This window comes from Herpailurus yagouaroundi, unplaced genomic scaffold (genome assembly GCF_014898765.1).
Source record: "Herpailurus yagouaroundi ecotype Mexico unplaced genomic scaffold, PumYag 142, whole genome shotgun sequence".
In the NCBI taxonomy this organism is placed as follows: domain Eukaryota; kingdom Metazoa; phylum Chordata; class Mammalia; order Carnivora; family Felidae; genus Herpailurus; species Herpailurus yagouaroundi.
The window spans coordinates 10,333,718-10,355,976 of NW_024412397.1; the positions used below are offsets into that span (position 1 = coordinate 10,333,718).

The window sequence follows — 22,259 nt, forward strand, 5'->3', positions numbered from 1 at the left end:
TTATTTATTTTGAGAGAGAGAAAGAGTGTGAGCGGGGGGGGGGGGGGCAGAGAGAGGGAGAGAGAAAACTCCAAGCAGGCTCCACACTGTCAGCACAGAGTCTGACGCGGGGCTCTAACCCACAAACTGTTGAGATCATGCCTGAGCCGAAATCAAGAGGTGGATGCTCAGCTGACTGAGTCAGCAGGTGCCCCTAAACATTGTTCTTTTAAAAGTTATTATTTTTATAAAATCTTTCTTTTTTTAACTTTTAACATTCTCTACATTCCTTAACTTATTAAAATACGTGGTTTTTTCATTCCTGTTTGTAGTTTTAGGTTTTCATAGGATTTTAAAAGTGTTTTATTTTTTAAGTGTTTACTTATTTATTTTGAAGGGGTGGGAGAGGAAGGAGCAGAGAGAGGGAGGAAGATAATCCCAAGCAGGCTCCACACAGAGCGAAGCCGAACGCAGAGATGGATTTTATGAACCGTGAGATTATGACCTGAGCTGAAATCAAGAGTTGGTCGCTTAGCCCACTAAACCACCCAAATGCCCCAGGCTTTCATAGGATTTTAAAAAGTTAATTACAATGTAAACAAATGCCCATACATTTTTTTTATAGCTGTACTTTCAGAAAAACTAATTACTTGTGTTGGAAAATATAGACTGAACAAACTGCTACCTAATACAAAAGATACAGTGTCATCAATGTTAAATATTTTACATTAACCAGGAATTGTGATAGCTTATACCTTTAGTCTCCACATATTAGAATAATAATGTAAGGGGATATCATGTTCCACTCCTCTTTTGTATCTATTTGAGGTAGTACCTGTGCATGTGGCTAAAAGAAAAATAAACATGTAATGAAATTACATGATAGATGTAGAATTTTGAAAAATATTCGACAAGATTACACTCCAGAATATCTTTGCCTGTATTCATCTGTCTGTCGTCTTCTTCCTCCTCCTTCTCATCATCTATCATTCCATCCAGGTAAGTGTGTTTATCACACAAACACAAAATATGAGTGTGTTTATCAAGGATTACTTTGGAAGCTGGGGCACCTGCGTGGCTCAGTCGGTTAAGCATCTGACTTCGGCTCAGGTCACGATCTCATGGTTCATGGGTTTGAACCCTGTGTTGGGCTCTGTGCTGACAGCTCAGAGCCTGGAGCCTGCTTCAGATTCTGTGTATCCCTCTCTCTGCCCCTTCCTTGTTTGTGCTTTGTCTCTCTTTCTCTCAAAAATAAACACTAACAACAAAAACAGCAACAATTTTTTTTAAATAATTACACCAGAAGCAAAGCAGAACATATATATTTCCCTTCAGTAACCCTTATACTTTATTATCTGAATCACATCCTACTCACTAAATTTCCTGAGCAGAAGTCTTTGAAAGAAAAGCAATTCATAAGAACATAAATTTGGGCTTTGTATCTGTAAAGTGAGTAGTTGAGTTCATAACTTAAGAGATAGAAATTAAGAGTTAGTAGAGGGACTGGAATCCTGTATAATGTAGAATGTTTAACTGTACAATGAAGAATTTCTTTAAGATTCTATAAATCGCATCAAAATGAAGATAAACCATTTAAGATAGTGACTGTTATGTGTAGTACAAACAGAGAAACTTGAACTGCATTAGCATAGAGCAATTCATGGATTTTATTATATCAAAAGAGGAAAATGAATAAAATTATAAATTATAGAGGAGTTTAAACCACTTCATGAATAACAAGTTACATAGTGAGTAAATTATAGAAATTAGGGTGTTTTAAGTGTGTGTACTCGTTATGTTCGAAGTTGATACAAACACACAACAGCATCACTAATTGTAGTAGTTCAAATTCTATCTTGTTATGAACTATCTCAGCTATGGTTCATAAAAACATTAAAATTAGGACATGAAGAGTTACACTTGTTCACATGCTAACTGTTAAATAAATTATTTCCAAGGACCAGTAGAAAAAAATGAAAAAAAAAAAAAAGATTAAGTTTGCCAAATAAATAAATAATAATAATAATAAAGTTTCTTTTATTATTCTATTATTTACTGTTATTTCTAGATATAAATACAAAAATGATTATAGTTAAGCAATAATAAATATTTGTGTATGTTTAATATGATGGAATACGATGTGAAAAATAGTTATATTAACATATGTATTATTTGTGGGTTAATACACTTCCATTGGTAGACCATAATGGAAAAATAACTTGATAGTTATGCATGTATTGGTTGGTTTAATTTTCTTGTGTTACCCTTTTCTATGTATCTTTTAATCTTTACAATTTTAGGTTTATTTTATAGTTATGCAAAAGTAACTTAAATATAGTTACATTAGTACTCTGGGGGACTAATTTTGGAACTGCTTCAAGAAAATAAATTACAATAATGTGACCATATTAAAGAAATTTAATGAGTATTTTTATATCACATTAATTAAATTTAAGTCTTATAAAATATTGTTTATCATTGCAATTTTTTAGAATCATCATTTTAGCTGGCATCATCAAGTAAATAACTGTTGAACAGTGTTATAATTGTTTAAGTTGATACTAATTTAAAAAAAAATCAGGGGCACCTGGGTGGCTCAGTTGGTTAGACTTCAGCTCAGGTCATGATCTCTCGGTCTGTGAGTTCGAGCCCTGTGTCAGGCTCTGGGCTGACAGCTCAGAGTCTGGAACCTGCTTCGGATCCTGTGTCTCCCTTTCTCTCTGCCCCACCCCTACTCATGCTCTGTCTCTCTTCATCTTTCAAAATTGAATAAATGTTAATATTTTTTTTTAAATCATAAAAGAGTCATCTAAGTCACAGGGTGTAAGAATTATGTGACTGCTGTTTATCTACACAGAGTGGAAAAATACTGGTCCAAGCTTTATTCTAAGTCATTATTTCATTTGATTTTCTTATTTCCAGTAACTAAACTTCAATACCTATTTTTTGCATAGGTTTTAGTCGGTTTAGTTAAAATGTAGAATATTTTTAGTACATGAAATATTTTTGATGTATGGAATATTAAATTTTCTTCTCTCTATACATTGTTGAAAAATAAATGTGTTATAATTTTGAATTATTATATGCTCACATTGATTCCTGCGGACAAAACTCACTACTGTAATGATTGCTTCAATAATCAAATCTGTTGTTGAATAATATTTCGGACACCAGCATACAAACAAATATTAAAAAAAAAACAAAGATATTTTTATAAAATTGGGTTTTACTGGCCCGTTCCTTGGTCATCATGTATTCTTTGAAATAATGTAGGGTTTTAACCGCACACAAAAATGGACCTACCTTCACTAAAAGGAGAATGCAGTCATTTTGACAATTGTATTTTCTTAAATCAGAGTGGGGTTAAAGCAATGACCTTCAAACTTTGGTATCCATCAGAGTTTACAAGGAGAGGTCTAACCATCTGCATTTTTCTACCAACAAAAATAAAACTCAGCAGACTGTGTGGTCATACCACTGTAGGGAGAAGTGGAAAAATGATATGATGGGGAGGAATTAGCTAAGAAAGCCAGTCAGAACCAATATGGCATGTGGCTGAAATGGTACCATGGCCAGACTCAGTGGATACAGAGCTGCCGAACTGTTGTGTTGGAAAGGCACAAGCAGGAGCCCATTGTATGGGTGCTGGGCTGAGTCTTTAGGGATAATTTAATACTTCAGACTGTGGAACTCTAGAAGTTACAGGGGCCAGAATGCATTCTGGTTCTTTCAGTGTAGGAATTTTTATTAACAAAAAGTAAAGTATTCTGTAATCAAGTTTTAGGGTGTATTTTGTGGAGAGTATATAATAAATCATGTCTTATACAATTTCGATAACTATAAAAGGATGATGGGGCTTTCAGTAAAATATAAAAACGGAAACACAAAGCGGGTAGAAAATTCTAACACATTTCCATTAGTTTGGTGTGTTTAAACATATTCTTTCAATGTTTAAGAATAAATTGTTATAACTAATAAATAAATGGATGAACAATTCAATAAATATGAAATTACTATGATTGACATGAAAATTATAGTAATCGGTGTACCAGTGTTTTTTATTTAACAAAAAAGAAAAAGTTCTTTAAGAAAAATCACATTTCATGCTGTCCTTGTAAATTCTTTTAATATTCCTTGAAGCTAACTTTAGGTACACAATGAGCAAATATATTTACAACAAAAGCCCATTTTCAAGTACCTTACTATAAAGATGGATGGGGTTTCTGTTTATAAATATTTCATAAAAGTAAAAGCCATATCAAACTATACTAATTCTTTATTCTACACTGTGCATCATACAAAATGGACAATCGATAGTAGTTATTGATGAATTGACTTATTTGTCTTGGCCTTGTTCCTATTTTATAAATGAAAAAAAGAAAGCTGAGTATTTAAAACAGAGACGTTTAATATAAAACATAAATAAATGCTACTTATTCTCCTAGAAGAAAATTAAATCAAGATATATTGCTTTTAGAAGTAAGGACTTCTGTAACATCAGAAGTTGTCTTATTGGGGCACCTGGGTGGCTCAATCGGTTAAACGTTGGACTCAATTTGGCTCAGGTCATGATCTCGTGGTTTTTGAGTTTGAGCCCCACCTCAAACTCTGTGCTGGCAGTGTGGAGTCTGTTGGTATCCTCTCTCTCTCCCTCTCTCTCTGCTCCTCCCCTGCTCTTTCTCTCTCAAAATAAATAAACTTAAAAAAAAAAAAAAAAGCCATCTTGCTGTGTTTCTTTCCAGTACTTTTCCTATAGTTTTTATTGTGTTAATCCTACATCACATATATATTTACTTCATTTCATAAGCGCTTTCCTACAACACTAACGTTTCCCATAAACATTATAATGTCCACATAATAATTCTCATGGTGGGTATGGCCTGGTCTGCAGCACATTAATTGCTGTGGTTGTTTTGATTTAGATCCAAATGTCTTTAATCCATTCTCTTACAGAGAATTTAATCCCTTTTCTTTCCAAAGCTCTTCTCCTATGTAAAGATATAATCAACATATTTAGATCACTTGTCACATGCTTTCATAGGCTATAGTGTTGCAAATGGAATTCCTGGCCACCACTTCTGAAGTTCGTGATATACACTGCCAAGTTTCTTTCCACAAGGTGTCAATCTATGATCTTCCTTTAAGAATGTACTGCAATCCCTAAGGGCAGGAATTCCTCTCAGCGTGTTCCCAAGATCTACTATATAGAAGGAACTCAATAAGCATGTATGTCATTTATGAAAGAAGAAATGAAGTAATGCAATCTGTAATGCAATATTATCTCATCCTGAAATTACCAAAATGAAACGTGCATTCTCTGTTATCATAGATGAAAACATACTGTGTGTTTTAATTTTATCTCATACATAGAGCTCTGGCCATTGGGGATTGCTTGACAGGTGATGTGAGCCTGTCCTTGCAGACAAGTGTGAGTTGAGGAGCCTCTAGCACCTGGGGTACCCAGGTGTTTCTCATTCCAGAACGACTCTGTCTCCCATTGGAGAACCGAGATTTCACGAGATAGACCTTCCTCTGGAGAAAGTGATTGGCCAGTGCCTGGGCCTGATTCAGCCATTCACTGAGCCACCCCTGATGCTCAGAGTTTTCCAGCTCAGCCTCTGCTCCCCTGTTTACCATCAGGATCTGCACTCACTCTTCATATACCCTAAGCCTCTGATGGGCTCTAACTGTACCCCATTTACCTTCCTGGGAAACCCCACACAACACCCACCCAGACCAGGCCCTGGTCCTGGCCCACAGGCATCTCCTGTGGTGTTCAAAAGAGAAGAACATTTCCTGATGTGGGGGCTTAGGTGGATGGGCCAGCTCTCTCATCCGAGGGTGCCAGCAGTTGAGCTAGGACAGAAAGAGAGAATAGTGCCCTAGGGCTGTTCTGCAGGGAAAGGCTCCAAGACCTGGCAACATAGTCTCCCGGGAAAGTTCTAGATACCTCACAGATGCTGGAAGGAAAACTGGCCCCCTTGGATTTGCAATGAAACGTAGCACTCAGATTACTGCAGCCTTAGACCTTGACAGATGTCAGATCGGGGCCCCAGAGCTCTGTGCCAAAAGTCCATATCCACTACCTAGGGGCCCCTGGAAGGCTGTAGCTTTACAGCTGGTTCGTGCGTATTTCATCCCATTCTGGCTTCAGCAGGTCCCACCCCTTCAGAGCCTTGGGCCAGAATCCCTTCCCTGGCACCTGGCTAGGCCCTGAGGCAAGGCGCCAAGAGCCTGTGAATCTAAGTGACTGTAAGCGACTCTAAGTTCAGGGAACTCCAGGGCATAACCATACATTATAATTTTTCACCATGTAAATTTTGATATATAATTAGGAAGCCATCAAAGGCATTGAAGGATCGGTATTGAATATAGAACATAAAAATCTGAAAGTAAAAATTCTAGTAGAAAAGAAAGCAGTTTTGTGTGACACCTTCATGTTCTAACAATAGATCACAACAATGATTATGATTTTGATGAATGCTGGGGCACCTGGGTGGCTCCGTCGGTTGAGCCTCCGACTTCGGCTCAGGTCATGATCTCGCGGTTTGTGAGTTCGGGCCCGGTGTAGGGCTCTGTGCTGACAGCTCTGAGCCTGGGGCCTGCTTTGGATTCTGTGTCTCCCTCTCTCTCTGCCCCTTCCCCACTTGTGCTCTGTCTCTCTCTACCTATCAAAAATAAATAAATGTAAAAAAAAATTTAAAAAAAGATTTTGATGACTGTTGAAGAACTACCTCACTAATGACAGTATGAAAGATTGTAGAAAAGAAAAACTTTTAATGTTGAGCACAGGCTAAACATATTCTAATATTTTATTTGTTCTTTACTACTTTTATTTTATAACAATACACAATAACAATAGAGATATTAAGAAGAAAGGTATTGCTGATGTTCATATGAAAAAAAAATGCCCTGGGATATTGCATTTCTGACGTATTCTAGTTTCATCTTTTCCATGGACATCCATCTTATTTAACTGTTTAAAAATGATATTATAAAACTAGTGTTAAAATAACTATTGGGTTATATAAGAATAGTTGCCATAAACATATCCCTTCGTGTATTTATTTAGGAATGCATTATTTGATCACTAACCTCCAACCATAAACCAAGGTTCTGAATCACTTGCTGAGATTGCACCCTTATGAACAATAAAATAGGGGAAACTATAGATTTTTTTCAGATATCCATACATTTAGGCAATTAGGAAAAGAAAAAAAGTGTTCATGAATATCGTGAAGTGAAATTTTAGAAGACAATAGATGCTCTTACTGGAAGAACCTAATGCAGATGAAAGTGAGGGCAGGTCCCATTGAGTGAAATGTGTGATGAGACATGGAATTGAGTAGAAATGAGATAAAGAATGTAAAAAAATGATTTTTAAGGAGAAACTGCACGTTTAAAAATTTGGATGAAGATGAGAAAGTTCGGTTTATTTAAGACACCAAAGGGAGGTCAAGGTAGCAGATAAAACATTGGTAAGATCAGGTCACGTTCTATCGCACAAAGAAAGGAAGAGAATAAAAATAATCCTGTAGATTTGATCGTGAAATGAGAGTATTTTTGTCTTTTGAAATTATTTATAAAAAACACACAATAAATATATATAATATGAATGTACATAGGATACAAATATGTAGAAATAATATACACATATGATAAAATTAAAATATGAAATATATATATCTTTCAAAGTTAGAACGTTGCCTCCATGTTAAGTTATTTAATTTACTCAATGTATTTGAAGACTACAGAGAGTTTATTTAATATGTGTATATCGTTCAAAAATACTACTTTTTCATATGTTTCAGGAGAATCTGGTGTGACTGTCAGGGGAGACTCAGCTTCTCCTTGACAAATCCCAAATTAATTATTAGTTTTTTAATTCTATTTTTAAAGTAAGAAAAGAAAGCTTCAGAAGTCCAGGTTGCAGATATGAGCCAGAGGGAATGTTCCATAGAGCCCGTATTTTTCTACCCTTGACAATATCAGTAACAATTAGGTAATGTTAGGTACAAAAATAAACAATTGAGTAAAATGACCATCTTTTTTACTGATTGGACGTCTCTTGGAACTATATAAAAGGCCTGAGTATTCCTTCTCTTCTCTCAGCTACCTCCCTCCCAACTGTTGAATAGTAACAAAAATGATTTGCCAGTTTCCAGCCTTTTGGGCAAAGCCTGGTCACCACTACTCTTCCTCTCATGGATTAGCTTCTCTCTTTTATTTCTAGGAAGATTAATATTTTTAGAGGCACCGTGGTGGCTCAGTCTGTTAAGCATCTGACTTTGGTTCAGGTCATGATCTCAAGGTTTGTGAGTTTGAGCCCTGCGTCGGGCTTTGTGCTGACAGTACAGAGCCTGCCTCTGATCTTGTGTCCCCTTCTCTCTCTGCCCCTCCCTGGCTTGAGCATGCTCTGTCTCTCAAAAACTTAGTCATCTTTTAAAAATAAATAAACATTTTAAAAAAGATTAATATTTTCCAACCTTTTCCTTCTTATTTGGGGCACTGAGAGGATGCCTTTATTATTTTATGTAGGTATTACAAAAAAGGAAGCACACAAAAATTCTCAGGAAAGAGCATTCCAGGTTTTACTTTTTTTTATTATTAGGATGAAAAATTTCTTAAGAAATTAGGGTATCATTGGTCGTGGTGCACCCTGTTTTCTTGTGACAATATGCCCATTCCATCTGTTCACACATGATGAAATCATTGACCTGTGGAAATGGCCAAGGGTAAACATGACATTGAACATAGTTTTCTCTCTCACTGTTTTTGCTTACAGACACTGAGGCCCTGCTTTGATAATACATCAACTTCACTTTGCCTTGGTCTTCTTAGCTATGTGTTACTTCACCAATATTTTTAAAGAGTCAATAATAAAGCTTTTCCATTCAGGCTTCTGTAGCCCATATGTGTGAATGAAAACATAGAGAATATGTAAGTTATTTAAAATGTTGATGACATTTCCACTAGGCAACTTGCATTCTGTATTTTTGTCGTTACCAGATGAGACTACGTTTATGAGCACACACGCACAAAAGTTTTATTGTAAAGCACACACAGATTTGACTTGAAGTGAATCCATTTCATAATTAAGTTTGACAGAGATAGCATTAAAAAGTAGAGTAGAGTAGAGTAGAGTAGAGTATAAAGCAGATATCCAGAAACTTAGAAGGAAAAGTATGTGCCAATTCTGTTAAAAGAAAGAGAGAAAGAAAGAAAGAAAGAAAGAAAGAAAGAAAGAAAGAAAGAAAAGAAAGAAGGAAGGAAGGAAAGAAAGAAAGAAAGAAAGAAAGAAAGAAAGAAAGAGGAAGGAAGGAAGGAAGGAAGGAAGGAAGGAAGGAAGGAAGGAAACGGGAGAAATCCATGGAGGCAAATTGCTGATTAAATTTCTCTTCTATAATATACAATTTTCTTTACACAAAAATAAGAAACAAAGACCTGAAACACTAGGGCAATGTGATCTGTGATCAGCATGAAAAGAAAGTTAAGACTTAGAAGGAAAGAAAGCTGTTAGAGAAGCTACAAGTAGAGAATCAGACTGGAATCTGAGAAACCAAATGAGAATTTTATAAGAAAAGTGAAAGAAACTGACAAATACCTGACAAAAAACCATAAAGAATATTTAAATAAATAGAGTTAGCATTCGGTAAAGAATAGAAGCCTCATTATCTCATGTTAGATAGTAAAAATCTGGTAAAAAAAAATTGCTCTTCCTCATATAACTTAGGTATCATTCAGAGGTTTTTGAGTTCCTGCAAATACTATCAAGATGATAATGTCTTTCTCGAAAATGATGAACCATCATTTCTTAAGACCACTGATAGGGGCACCTGTGTGGCTCAGTTGGTTGAGCAGCCCAATTCGGCTCAGGTCATGATCTCGCGGTTTTTGAGAACAAGCCCTGTGTAGGGCTCTGTACTCACAGCTCAGAGCCTGGATCCTGCTTCACATTCTGTGTCTCCCTCTCCCTCTGCCCCTCCCCTACTCATGTTCTGTCTCTCTCTCTCTCACTCTCAAAAATAAACATTAAAAAAAAAAACTAAAAAAAAAAGATCACTGATATAATTTAGATGTATAGTTATAAAAACTTTATATAAATATTCATTTATTTATAGTTATGATAGGAATAGAAATATGTTTTTTTTAATTTTTTTAACATTTATTCAGTTTTAATAGATGGAGAGACAGAGCATGAATGGGGGAGGGCAGAGAGAGGGGAAGACATAGAATCTCAAGCAGGCTCCAGGCGTTGAGCTGTCAGCACAGAGCCAGATGTGGGGCATGAACTCACGAACTGTGAGATCATGACCTGAGCTGAAGTCAGACGCTTAACTGACTGAGCTACCCAGGCACCACCAAAATATAAATATATTTTCAAAGGGGAAAATATAATTATATAGATGTATATATATCATTAAATTAGTTTAAAGAAGTATATTTTTAGACACAATGCAAATTAGTAACAAAAAGTATGTCTTAATAACTCTCGTCTTCAAGATAGAGTTTTTTTCTGAGTGAGTCTTACCTGGACCCCTCTATTTGTAATTTATGCCTCTTGCAATCTGACAGATGATATGTTTGAGTGTACTTCTTACCCCGCATGGTCTTAATGTTTTTACTATAAAGATGGCTCTCTGAAAAGAGATGTCAACACTGCTAAATTGAAAGCCATTTCATTTGTTTTAATTTATATGAAACTGAATTATATTTTTGGCTTCCACTTAGTGGAAGGTCATTAGAGTGTAATTGTCCCATCAGCGATAGTCAGAAAATGTAGGCATGAAGCCATAAACGATAAATTCATTTCACTGATCCTTTGGGGTTTGTTTTAATGCCTTTTGTCTGTTAGCTTTCCAACGATGTTAGATATCGTAGACAAGATGAAAAGCAGTGATGATTGGTCATATTCATAGTAAATTTGTTTTTTTTTCAGCTGGTTCCCAGATGAATACTTAATATTAACACGGTGAACAGCGTTTCATGCCTACTAATATGAAGGTGACATTCCTGTTTTTGTTTTTGTTTTTATTTTTCTTTCTCTCCAGAGTCATTACTGACTAGAGATGGTAGTGGTAATAGTTTAGGAAATGGAATTAGAGGATGCTTAATAAAATGGTGTTTTGCTGATATCCCTGAATATTGTTTTCTTTTTCTAGCTGATTTCTCACAATGAAAATACTAAATACTATTGTAACAGTATGAGGATTTTGGGAATCTGAGCTGCTCTGTAGAACACTGCACCAAGTTTGATCTCAGATGAACCCTGATACTTGTCACGCATACTATGTTCAGAATCCCCTCCAAAAAGAGTGGCCACCAGGGATTATTTTCACATAGGATGCTGTCCTCTGAATCATGTGACCTGGATGCTTGGGTCAAAGTAGACTGGAATTGGTCCTTAAAATAAAGGGCAGTCGTCATTAGCCTAAATCGGTGATATGAAGTCTTGCCAAAGAACATGCCCTATTTTGATTGTGACTCATTAGACCAGTCTGATCTTCTTCAAGGAGTTTGGACACAAAACACACAGACACACAAATATAGGACATAAAGAAAACCCATAGGGGGCACTTGGGTGCCTCAGTCCATTAAGCGACCGAATTTGGCTCAGGTCATGATCTCATAGTTCATGGGTTTGAGCCCCACGTTGGGCTCTGCACTGTCAGCACAGACAGACCTGTCTGTGAGAAGCTGTGAGCACAAAATGTCCTGAAGTAGGGAAAGCAAAGTAAGAAGTCACTGGAAGTGTTATCAGATGTAAGCAGAGAAGAGAAACAGAAAAGCCACATGACAAAAGTAGCTAAGTGAGTAATCTAGGGCTGCTATTCGGCTGACACACACTGGTATGGCCACTCTCTCTTTTAAGCATTGAAATACGTTGAAAATAATTGGCAAATAGCTGCTTCTCAAAGGTTCCTATGCATCCATTCCTGGCCACCAGCTACCCTGGCCACTCTCCTATATCCAGAAACTAAAGTGCAAGGAACCTTTATTCTGATGGATTGAGGATTGTGCCTTACTGATGATTAAATATTTCAATTTTTACTCCTGCACATTAAGGTGCTATGAAGGCTTGCCCCTGAGGAAATAACAGGGTCCTGATCCATATTCTGTAAGACCTCGCAGGTCTGTAGGAGGCTTGATTACAAGGTTGTGTCAAGTGCTTATTCACTTCTCTGATGCGTTATCACAAAAAGTGCCTGTATTTGAAGAAATTTCTATTCTTTCCAATCAGATCAGGTGAGCCTGACCATAATACATTTACCCAAAATATAAAGTTGACTTCCAAAAACAAAAACAAAACCTGTTTAAGGAGACTCAAGGTATATGGCATTACCATTCTTATGCTCTGAGTTGTACTCAAAGCATAAATGTCAATAAACCTTCCCACACTTCCAAGAGCTAGATATACATGTGAATTACTTACAGTTTCATTAGTAGTTTTGGTTAATCACATTCTAGAGCACAGTGTTCTTAAACAGATAAATCATAAGAGAAATTGAAGTACTTCCATCATTTTCTGGTTACTTATATCAGCCATATTACATATAATGGAAATTATTCCATAAAACATAAATACAAATATTGCATATATATATATATCTATCTTTTCACATGCATATATAAAGTGTGTGTGTGTGTGTGTGTGTGTGTGTGTGTGTGCATGTGTCTTTATGCAATCTGTGATACAATAGAGACTCCTAGATCACAGGAATCCAAAGTCTCTTCTCTTTCCCGGATACACAGTTAGACTTCACTTTCTAGTTTCCCCTGAGGTTAGCAGTGACCATGTGACTGAGTAGTTGTCTGTCACAGCAGAAGTGTTATATGCTACTTCCCGGAACGGCCCACAGAAACTCCCTCAGGGTTCCTTTGTCTTTCTGGCTGGCTGGACTGAAGACAACTTCCAGAGTAAACTTGGAAGCCAGGAGTGGAAACAGAGCACATGGCCTAGGGACGCCCTGTTGCTCTGTTTACTGCATAGCACTGCTGTCTGAGAAAAAAAATTATTATATTTTAGATATTATGTAGTTTCGGGTCTACTTGCTGTAGCAATTACTATATCCTAACTTGTTCGTGGTATTAAATAATAACCCTTAGAAGAGAAGTTTAGCTGGTAAGTGATTTAGAGCGTGTTATCCATAAAATAAAAAGAATAAATTCAGTATCCTATTGAGTTTATGTATAAAAAGAATAATGTTTAAATCTTGACGATACCGTTAGGTTTCCGGCCAAGTGCTACCAAAAGCTATGACGGAAGTTACATGACAGCAAACATCCCATTTTATTTTGGTTCGATAATGTACATCTTGCACTCAGAATGGTTCTTGACATATGGCAGTTTGTCCATAAATATTTATTAAATAAATAAGCAAGAATCGCAATTTATGAAGATGATCTGTTAATTTTCTAAAATGTTTTTCTTGAAATTGAGCTCTCAACTTTATCTGATGATTTCCCAACATGGCAAAACTTAAAATTAGGTAATTTGAGGACAGTATTTAAAAATGAGGTATGAGGGGTTGTCTGGGTGTCTCAGTCATTTAAACGTCCAACTCTTGATTTTGGCTCAGGTCATTATCTCATGTTTTGTGGGTTCGAGCTCCACATTGGGCTCTGTGCTGACAGTGCAGACCATGCTTGGGATACTCTCTCCCTCTCTGCCCTTCCCCCAGTCATGCATATTTGTGTGTGTGTGTGTGTGTGTGTGTGTGTGTGTGTGTGTGTGTGCATACACATGCACACACACATTCTCTCTCTCTCTCTCTCTCTCTCTCAAAATAAATAACTAAACTTAAAAAAATAAGGTGTGAGCACAGTGACCAAAGTGCAAACAATTCACAATGAATAAATAGCACAGTGCCCTGTAACTAGTAAAAGAAACTTACAGTCATCTTCAGAAACTGCAATCTTCAGGCTAAAGATTTAGCTATCTCCCAACAACCCTACAGAAATGATTCAAAGAAATAAGTACTTCAACCGCACTCCCCACACGCCCTCCAATTCCCACTTGTGGTGACCAGTGGCTGACCCAAGTAGCCACTTCTGGACAAATATTCTTAAATCTGGTAGGTAAAAAATAGATATGAGGAAGGGGCAACATAATGTGTGGGCTTGTTTAAGTTTATCTATTTATTTTGAGAGAGAGAGAAGCAGAGAGAGAGGTGGGGAGAGAGAGAGAGAATCCCAAGCAAGCTCTGCACTATATCAGTGCAGAGCCAGAGGTGGGGCTCAGTCTCAGGAACCATGAGATCATGACCTGAGCTGAAATCAAGAGGCAGACTCTCAACCAACTGAGCCACCCAGGTGCCCCTAATAGGTAGTATTTAATCACTCCTGCCTTGACGTGTAGTTTAAATTCTAAAGCATGAGATAAAGATGAAGAAATTAAAGTGATAGGATACAAAGTAACTTCTACTGATAAAGTCATACAGAAAAACAAAAATTAGATGTGCCCACAATTTGCTTTCCTCTCCTGGGATTAGCATGTGTGAAAGACTAGCCTCAAGAGAAATTGGATCTTGAAACTCTCCCTTAAATATCCTGAGCCCCGAAAGTGAGGGTAGAGGAAAACAGCCACTTAAACTTTCTCAAGAAGGAAGGATTGCGTCTGAACACTAAAATAGTGGAAGTGTAGGAAAATACAGCCTGCTCAGGCATGCAGACTGGAAAATGTGAATAAGAAAGTTTCAAGCCACTTACGCTCGTGCTCAGCATTTTCTCCAACAATTCCTCCTTGTCTGTTCCCAGACCTCTTCCTCTTCATTAGCTCTCTCCAATCAGCATGGCGGACGCACACTTGTCTCCTCCATTCCAAAAGTAAATTTATTTCCCATGGATCCCCTTCCTCTCAACTAAAGCTTTTACTGGCCAAGTTTTACAAAGCAATTTTCTTTACGCTCTGGCTCCATTTTCCGACCTCCTGCAACTCCACTTTTCAATTTGTGGGCATTTAGCTTCCACTGTTCCATTCATCAATCTATGTTTGCTAATATTAAAAAAGGGATCACAGGTCCAAAATGGAGACACTGGTGCCAAGCCCATGTCAACACACCAAGACTTAGTAGTAACCTAAGGGCAGTTTCAGCCTCTCCCAGGAGTGTAACCTTTACCTGGTCAGTCTGGAGTTACTTGGTCAACATCAATGAGGTAATCCACTGGATAGACCCCATCTGTCCCCCATAGGAAGGTGACCTTGTTGGCAACCCATTCTTTCCTTGTCTCTCTCACCTTTCTGCCTAGAAAACCCTTCCATTTGGTACAGCTTCTTGGAGAGCCTTTTTATTTGCGAGATGTCAATTCATGAATTATTGTATAAAACCAATTTGCTATTTAAATTTACTCAGTTGAAAATTTTTTAACGCTAAGATCACATGAAAGTTCCTATTTCCAATGGCATTTTTCAGGTCTCTCTCTCTCTCCCTCTCTCTCTCTCTCCTCTCTTTGTCTCTCTCTTAATTTAGCCTCTCTGATGTATCAACGGACTCAACCACACCCTCTTGGAAAAATTCCTTTTCTGTGACATTTCACCCTTTTCCTCCTTCTGACATTCAAGCTCTATATCTCAGTACTTGTGGCATCTCCTCTTCTATTGGGCCATTAATCATTTGTGTTACTCAAGTTTGATCCTGAGTCTTTCATTTTTTTTTTTAATCTTAAAACTACACTCCAACCACAGACCATTTTATCCTCTCTCTATGGCTTCACATATATTTTTATCTTTAGATCTGTATACTCAGGTATTTATTTGACATTTCCACTTTTAAGATCTAAATTGATATTAAAGCCATGTTCATAAGTTCTCCATAATCTAAATTAACTCCATAATCTAAACTGATTTCCAAACTTCCATCTCAATATTTCATGACTTATTCCTGCAGTTAGTTGTACCAGTAATCTGAGGTAGGAATGGACATTTCATTCTTTCCACCTCCCACAGCTGATGAGTCATCATATTTTATTGGAAATAACTAAAAATAGATATATTTTACTCAACTGCTTATGTCTTGCTTCACTGATTCAGGGAACAGGGGAAATAAAGTGATAGATAAAACTGAATACATTTCAGAGGGCTCCAAGAAAAAGTAGCACCCAAGTCACATTCCTAGTAGAGACAAAGTCATGAAATTAGATGTGGAAAGAGCTTTTGCTTGTTTGTTCCAGGCAGAGAGAGAAGAAAGAGGCAATGGTCCTATGTAGTTTTGAATTTGAGATATGATGAAAGACAAAAGATTGGACCAGAATAAGGGGGAGGAAAACAGTAAGGGCAGAATGGGGAGATGGATGGAAGCCATCAAACTGGAACTTTCTTATGGGAAAATAACATATGGTTTATGGTTTTAGATGAGTATTTTTGTTTCCTTTTAAAATATTTCTTAAAGTTTGAGAGCAATTTTAGATTTACAGCAAAATTATAAAGATAATACAGAGAATTCCTGTATACCCCACATCCAAGATCTCCTATCATTACCATCTTATATTAAATAAACCAACAAATACATTATTATTAACTGAAGTCCAAACTTTATTCAAATTTGCTTAACTTCTACTTAATGCACTTTTTCTCTTCTAGGACCCCACCTAGGATACCACATTACATTTAGTTGTCATGTCTCCTTAGACTCCCTTTGGCTCAGTTTTTTGTTTGTTTGGTGGGTTTTTGTTTTGGGGTGTGTGTGTGTGTGTGTGTGTGTGTGTTTGTGTATGTGTGTGGGGGGGGGGTGTGTGTATTTGACATTACTTAGTTTTGACAACTTTGAAAATTTTGAGTACTGCTCAGATATGTTGTAGATTGCATCACAAATAGAATTCTCCTGGTGTTTTCCCCCATGGTCGTATGGGTTTATGGGCTTTTAAAAGAAAGACCACAAAGGGAAAATGACTTTTATTTCATTTTCTTATACACATGTATGAAGTAGCACAATGCTGGACAGGAGAGGTGAGAGAAGAGATTCTTGTCCTGTCTCTGATCTTAGAAAGAATGGATCCAGTTTTTCACCATTAAGTATTATGTTAGCTATAGGCATTTTGTAGATGTCCTTTCTTTTTAGTTTTTTATAAGTGCTTTAATTTTTTTTTTTAATATTTGTTTTTGAGAGAGAGACAGAGCGCAAGCAGAGGAGGGGCAGAGAGAGACACACACACACAGAATCAGAAGCATGCTCCAGGCTCCAAGCTGTCAGCACAGAGCCCAAAGCAGGGCTCAAACTCACAAGCTGAGAGATCATGACCTGAGCTGAAGTCAGAGGCTCAACCAACTGAGCCACCCAGGTGCCCCTAGATGTCCTTTAAAAAGTTAGGGAAATTCTCTTCTATCCCTAGTATGCTGAGAGTGTGTGGGGTCTTTTGTTTTCTCATGATGAACAGATGCTAAATTTTGTGAAATGCTTTTCTGTATTGATTGATCTTTAGTTTACTTTGTTGCTGTATTGGAACACACTGATTGATTTACTAATGTTGAATCTGCCTTACATCCCAGGAATAGGTTCCTATTCCTCCACAGAAACTGGGGGTAGAGGCATTATCTTCCTTACTGGTCACATGTCAGTCCTACTCTCCTGAAAAAGACAGTCCTGGGTTTTAAACCTGACATGAATCTGTTTAAAAAAAGATTTACATACATCTCAAAGGAGTAGAGTAAGAATTTGCAATTGCAGGCTTACAAAACAAATGTTCTAAAAAAAAAAAAAAAAGGAAAAAGGGAGGTAGGGTGTCTCTCCCATTATTTTAATAGGGAAAATCATTTTTATTTTATTTTTAATTTTTATGTGACCTTGCAGTTGGTGGTGGAGGAAACATTATTAGGTTTGGCTTATGCTTTATTTTTATGTTTATTTTTGTTTATATTTCTAAAGATTTTTTTTTTAAGTTTTCATTTATTTAAGGAATCTTTATACCCAAAGAGGGGCTCAAACTCACAACCCTGAGATCGAGTCACATGCCCTACTAACGTAGCCAGCCAGGCACTCCCCTGTTTTTTCTTTTTTTAAAAGATTTTTATTGGGTGCTCGCTTCGGCAGCACATATACTAAAAGATTTTTATTGGGTTTGGTATATATTTTAGAGGTCAAAATGACTGAATTTGCTGATGGATTTTGATGCTGACATGACAGTTAAGAAATAAGGCAAGATAATTGAACTAAGTAATCGGTGAGTTGTAGCGCTATTCATTACAACATGAGCACAGGGAAATGGGAACCTGGATTACTCCCTGTTATTTGTTAGGTTTCAGTGAATTATTTGATGTTGAAATGCAGCTGAATTTGGGGCAATCGGGGATTCTGAGCAGAGGTGATGGCCCCAGGCATAGCATCTAGAGTCATTGTAATGTAGATGATTTCTATAGATGGGGTGCTGAAGATCATCCAGAGAGTACAAGTATTTACCGGAAGGAATCTGATGAAAGATTAGGTCCCAAGGAACTCAAACATTTAGAAGACTAAGCGCAGAGAATGAGAAAAGGGAAATTAGGAGAAAATGAGGGAAACATGGGGTCTTTGGAGGCAATTAAAGAAAGACGTTCAGGGAGAAAGGAACTGGTATGTGTCAAACCCTTCCAAGTCTTTGATTCTATCCTCACTTTTCAGCACTCTTTCTGTGACCCCCTGGTGTTCAAACACACCTCACAGGCACCCTATCCCTTATCTTCTAGAACCTTTGAGTCCCCTGATTTTTCTTCCTCAATACAATCTGGATTCCATCTCCTTTTCACCTGATTTTTCAGGGCTCATTTTAAATCTCTCTCCTTCAGAAAGACCCCCCCCAACTCCTCCTAATCATTTAGATCTTTCTGGTAGGTAAGCTCATTGTGCCTCGTAGCTCTCTGTCATAGCACTTAACCACCTTTCAACTAGAAAACTTGTGTAGATTTTTTCATACCTCTTGCCTCCAATAGATTATAAGCTTTAAAAATTCAGCAACCAGATGGTCTTGCTCACTTCTATTATCCCACCACTTGGCACAAGGAAGCATATTTGTCGTATAAATGAGACAATAAATGAAACAAATGGCAAACTATTTTGGCTTTTACCGGACTGTTTAATGCAACCACAGGAAATAATCTTTCCAACTTGCTCCCATGCAAACGAAATGTACATTTATTTAGTGAGGACTTTAAAAGTCAGTAGAGGTTGTGGAAATAAATAAAGGAAACTTCACTTAAAAGGTGATAGGGGGAGCTCTCGCCCACCTAGCCTTCACAGCAGCCTGCATTACCAGCCAGAAAAAGGAAGATAAGAACTATCTTGACAAGGGAGGACATTTTTTCACAAAAGAATTTTATCTCTTGCTTCTAGGAAAAAGAAGGAAGATCTCTCCCCGCCACAATAATGCACTAAGGGCAGTTTGCAGCCAGTGAGAAACCACCGCAACCTTGAACTCTTCTTCTTCTCCAATGAACTTTTGTTTAAAACATCCCTCCCGTATTTCCTTCTAAAACCTAATAAAAACTGACCTTCCCTTTGTCTCTTTAGATTTGCCTGTGGTTCATTATAGCTTACTTGTCCTGAATTGCAATTCCTCTGCTACTCCCTATAGTAAACTCTGGTAAAATAACTGGCTATTTTACTTCTAAGGTTGACAACGTTAAGATAATAATAAAGCCACTCCATTCAATTTTTTTAAAGGTGTTTTTACTTAAAAGAATCGTTCTGCAAATGCATCACATCAATATGCCAGTAAGAACAAATACCATGTGACAATTAAATTGATTTCTGCATCTCATCGATTAAAGTGAACATTGCCTTCACACGCCAGTGAGTTCTCATATCGTAAACAGTAATTAAGATATTAATCACAGAGATTCTCAGATGGTTGTTTCAGTGGAGAGATTCTTTCTTTCTTTCTTTCTTTCTTTCTTTCTTTCTTTCTTTCTTTCCTTCCTTCTTTCTTCCTCCTTTCTTCCTCCCTCCCTCTCTCTCCCCCTCCTTCCCTCCCTCCCTCCCTTTCCTCCTTCCTTCCTTCCTTCCTCCCATCCTTCTTTCCTTCCTTTCTTCTTTCCTTTCTTCCTTCCTTCCTTCCTTCCTTCCTTCCTTCCTTCCTTCCTTCTTTTTTATCAATCTCCCCTTATTACATTACTAGTGATCCTACCCATTATGATCTGGAGATTAAACACACCATATAATCATTTCCATAAAGCCTGTTAACCAGGAAGTTTCTCTATTTTTATTTAGGTAATTTACTTGCATAGCACTGACTTGCAGTGTAAGCGGTAATAGTTCTACTGAAACGAAATGAATTTTTTTGTAGGATATTCTCATTGCACATAGTAATGTGATTGCTTCTTTAATTAAAATGATTTCTTATTTGCCAAGGAAAGACAAACAACAGTAACACAAAAAAAGAAAACCAAAGCAAATTTAGACCTTGATAGCTTTACTTCAGATAGTATTGCTTTCGAATGCAAGAGGCTTGTGGATATTATCCCATGAGAGATTCTCTGAGAAGCGACTAATTCCACTAAACAATGTGTTGCCAGCACCACTATGTGTAACATGCAAAACACATGTTGTTCTTGCAAAGCAAACTGGGCATCAGTATATATGAATATGAATTTTAGCTGCTAAAATGAAGATAGTCCACTTGCCCCGGGTGGCTAAGAAGTTCTATACTTTAAATATAAAGAACACATATTGTGGGGAAAAAAACCAGCTATTTTTACAAAATCATTCCAGTCAATGAACAATGAAAGAAGTGCTCAGGCAAGTATGCGCTGTGAGGTTAAAGCACTTTTGTGTCGTCGCTGTTGGTGTCCATTTCTTCAGTTTCATTTGCATCTGGATAAGCAATATCTAACTCTATTAATTTATTATTAAATTTGAAAAAAATACTTTTGTCTAGACCACTTAAAAGTGTAATATAAAATTGTCTGGCCCGTGGCATTGCACTCCATTGAGTAATAATCTGCATGTTGAATTAAATGATCTCCAGAAGTCTTTAAAAACACATTTTTTTCACATCCTAAGACTTGCAAAGCTATGACTCTGTGTTCATGGGTGAAAGAGAGCTGATGATCATCTCGGACTGAGTGTGGACTCAGCATATGTTTGGTGGGCACATCTTGCTGTCCTCTGAGGTATCTCCAAACCTGAGACACTTCAAGTGGGAAATACTGGAGTAATAAATTAAAGATTAGGAGAAAGTACTGGAGTATTTTCCCCAGGGGAAATACCGAAGTAATAAATTAAATATTAGGAGAAAACAGACACAAAATTAAAATAATTTTCTAAAGACTTTGCATCAAATTAAAAGTAGAAAAATATTTCAGTAACAAAAATAATGATACTCTTCTATTATTAAACATCCTATTTCCCCCAAATTAATATTTTTCCACTTGTGGTTAATAATTTCTTGTTTTTCTCCTACTGTCTGCTTTCTGGGTTCATGGTCTCAAATAACAGTTGGCAAGTTAGACGTCAGTGAGAACACTGGGGGCAAATTTGATTTCAAAATAAAGACAAAAAAAAATCTCTTCAACCACACACATCGCTGAGACCTTTCAGTTTACAATGATGTAAAATCAAGCTATGTCTTTCCCAAGGGAAAAAAATCAATAATAGAACTCTTAGTTTTCCTTTGATTAATAGATGTATAGAATTAATATGCTCTTAGCAATTTGCTCTGTCTGGTTGCTCTGTGTGTGCGTGTGTGCGTGCGTGTGTGTAAAATAATAAAATATCAAGGAGCCCTTGGGTGGCTCAGTTGATTGAGTGTCTGACATCAGCTCAGGTCATGATCTCCCGGTTTGTGAATTCGAACCCCACATCTGCTGCCCAAAGCCGACTTAGGAACCTCTGTTCCCCTCTCTCTGCCCCTCCCCTGCTTGAGCTTTCTGAAAACTAAACATTTAAAAAAATAATAATTAAATACTAAAAAATCCATAAACATAAAGGTATATTTGCCCAAGAATTATAATGTGAACACTCTTGTAATTGTCATTTAGATTTAAAATAAAAAAATTGGTAACAATTTGGAATTCTTCCTCCAATATGGAACTCTTCCAATAACAATCTCCCTGTACACTGGAATTAGCTATTATTTTCTAGAACTGCACTGTGCAATAGGTTCCACTAACCACAGGTGTATGTGTTTAAACTTAATATGAATTAAAATAAATTAAAAAGTTAGTTTTTCGGTCACAATAGCCACATTCCAAGTGCTCTCATGTACCTTGTGGCTTTCGTATTGGACGGCAAAGAGAATATTTCCATCATCAAAGGAAGTTCTGTTGGACTGTTCTGGTCTAGAAACAAAATACTTCTAGGACATAGTAAACC

At 36.9% G+C, this 22,259-nt stretch overlaps 1 long non-coding RNA gene across 1 annotated transcript in view; it reads left to right on the plus strand.

Annotated features, from left to right (window-relative positions):
• The window catches only part of LOC121032619 (uncharacterized), a 25,528-nt gene extending 6,074 nt beyond the window's left edge, over positions 1-19,454 (plus strand). The window contains exon 2 of the long non-coding RNA XR_005791390.1: positions 19,281-19,454. This is a non-coding gene — a long non-coding RNA (uncharacterized LOC121032619). The remainder of the gene's footprint in view (positions 1-19,280) is intronic.
• The last annotated feature ends 2,805 nt before the right edge of the window (positions 19,455-22,259 follow it).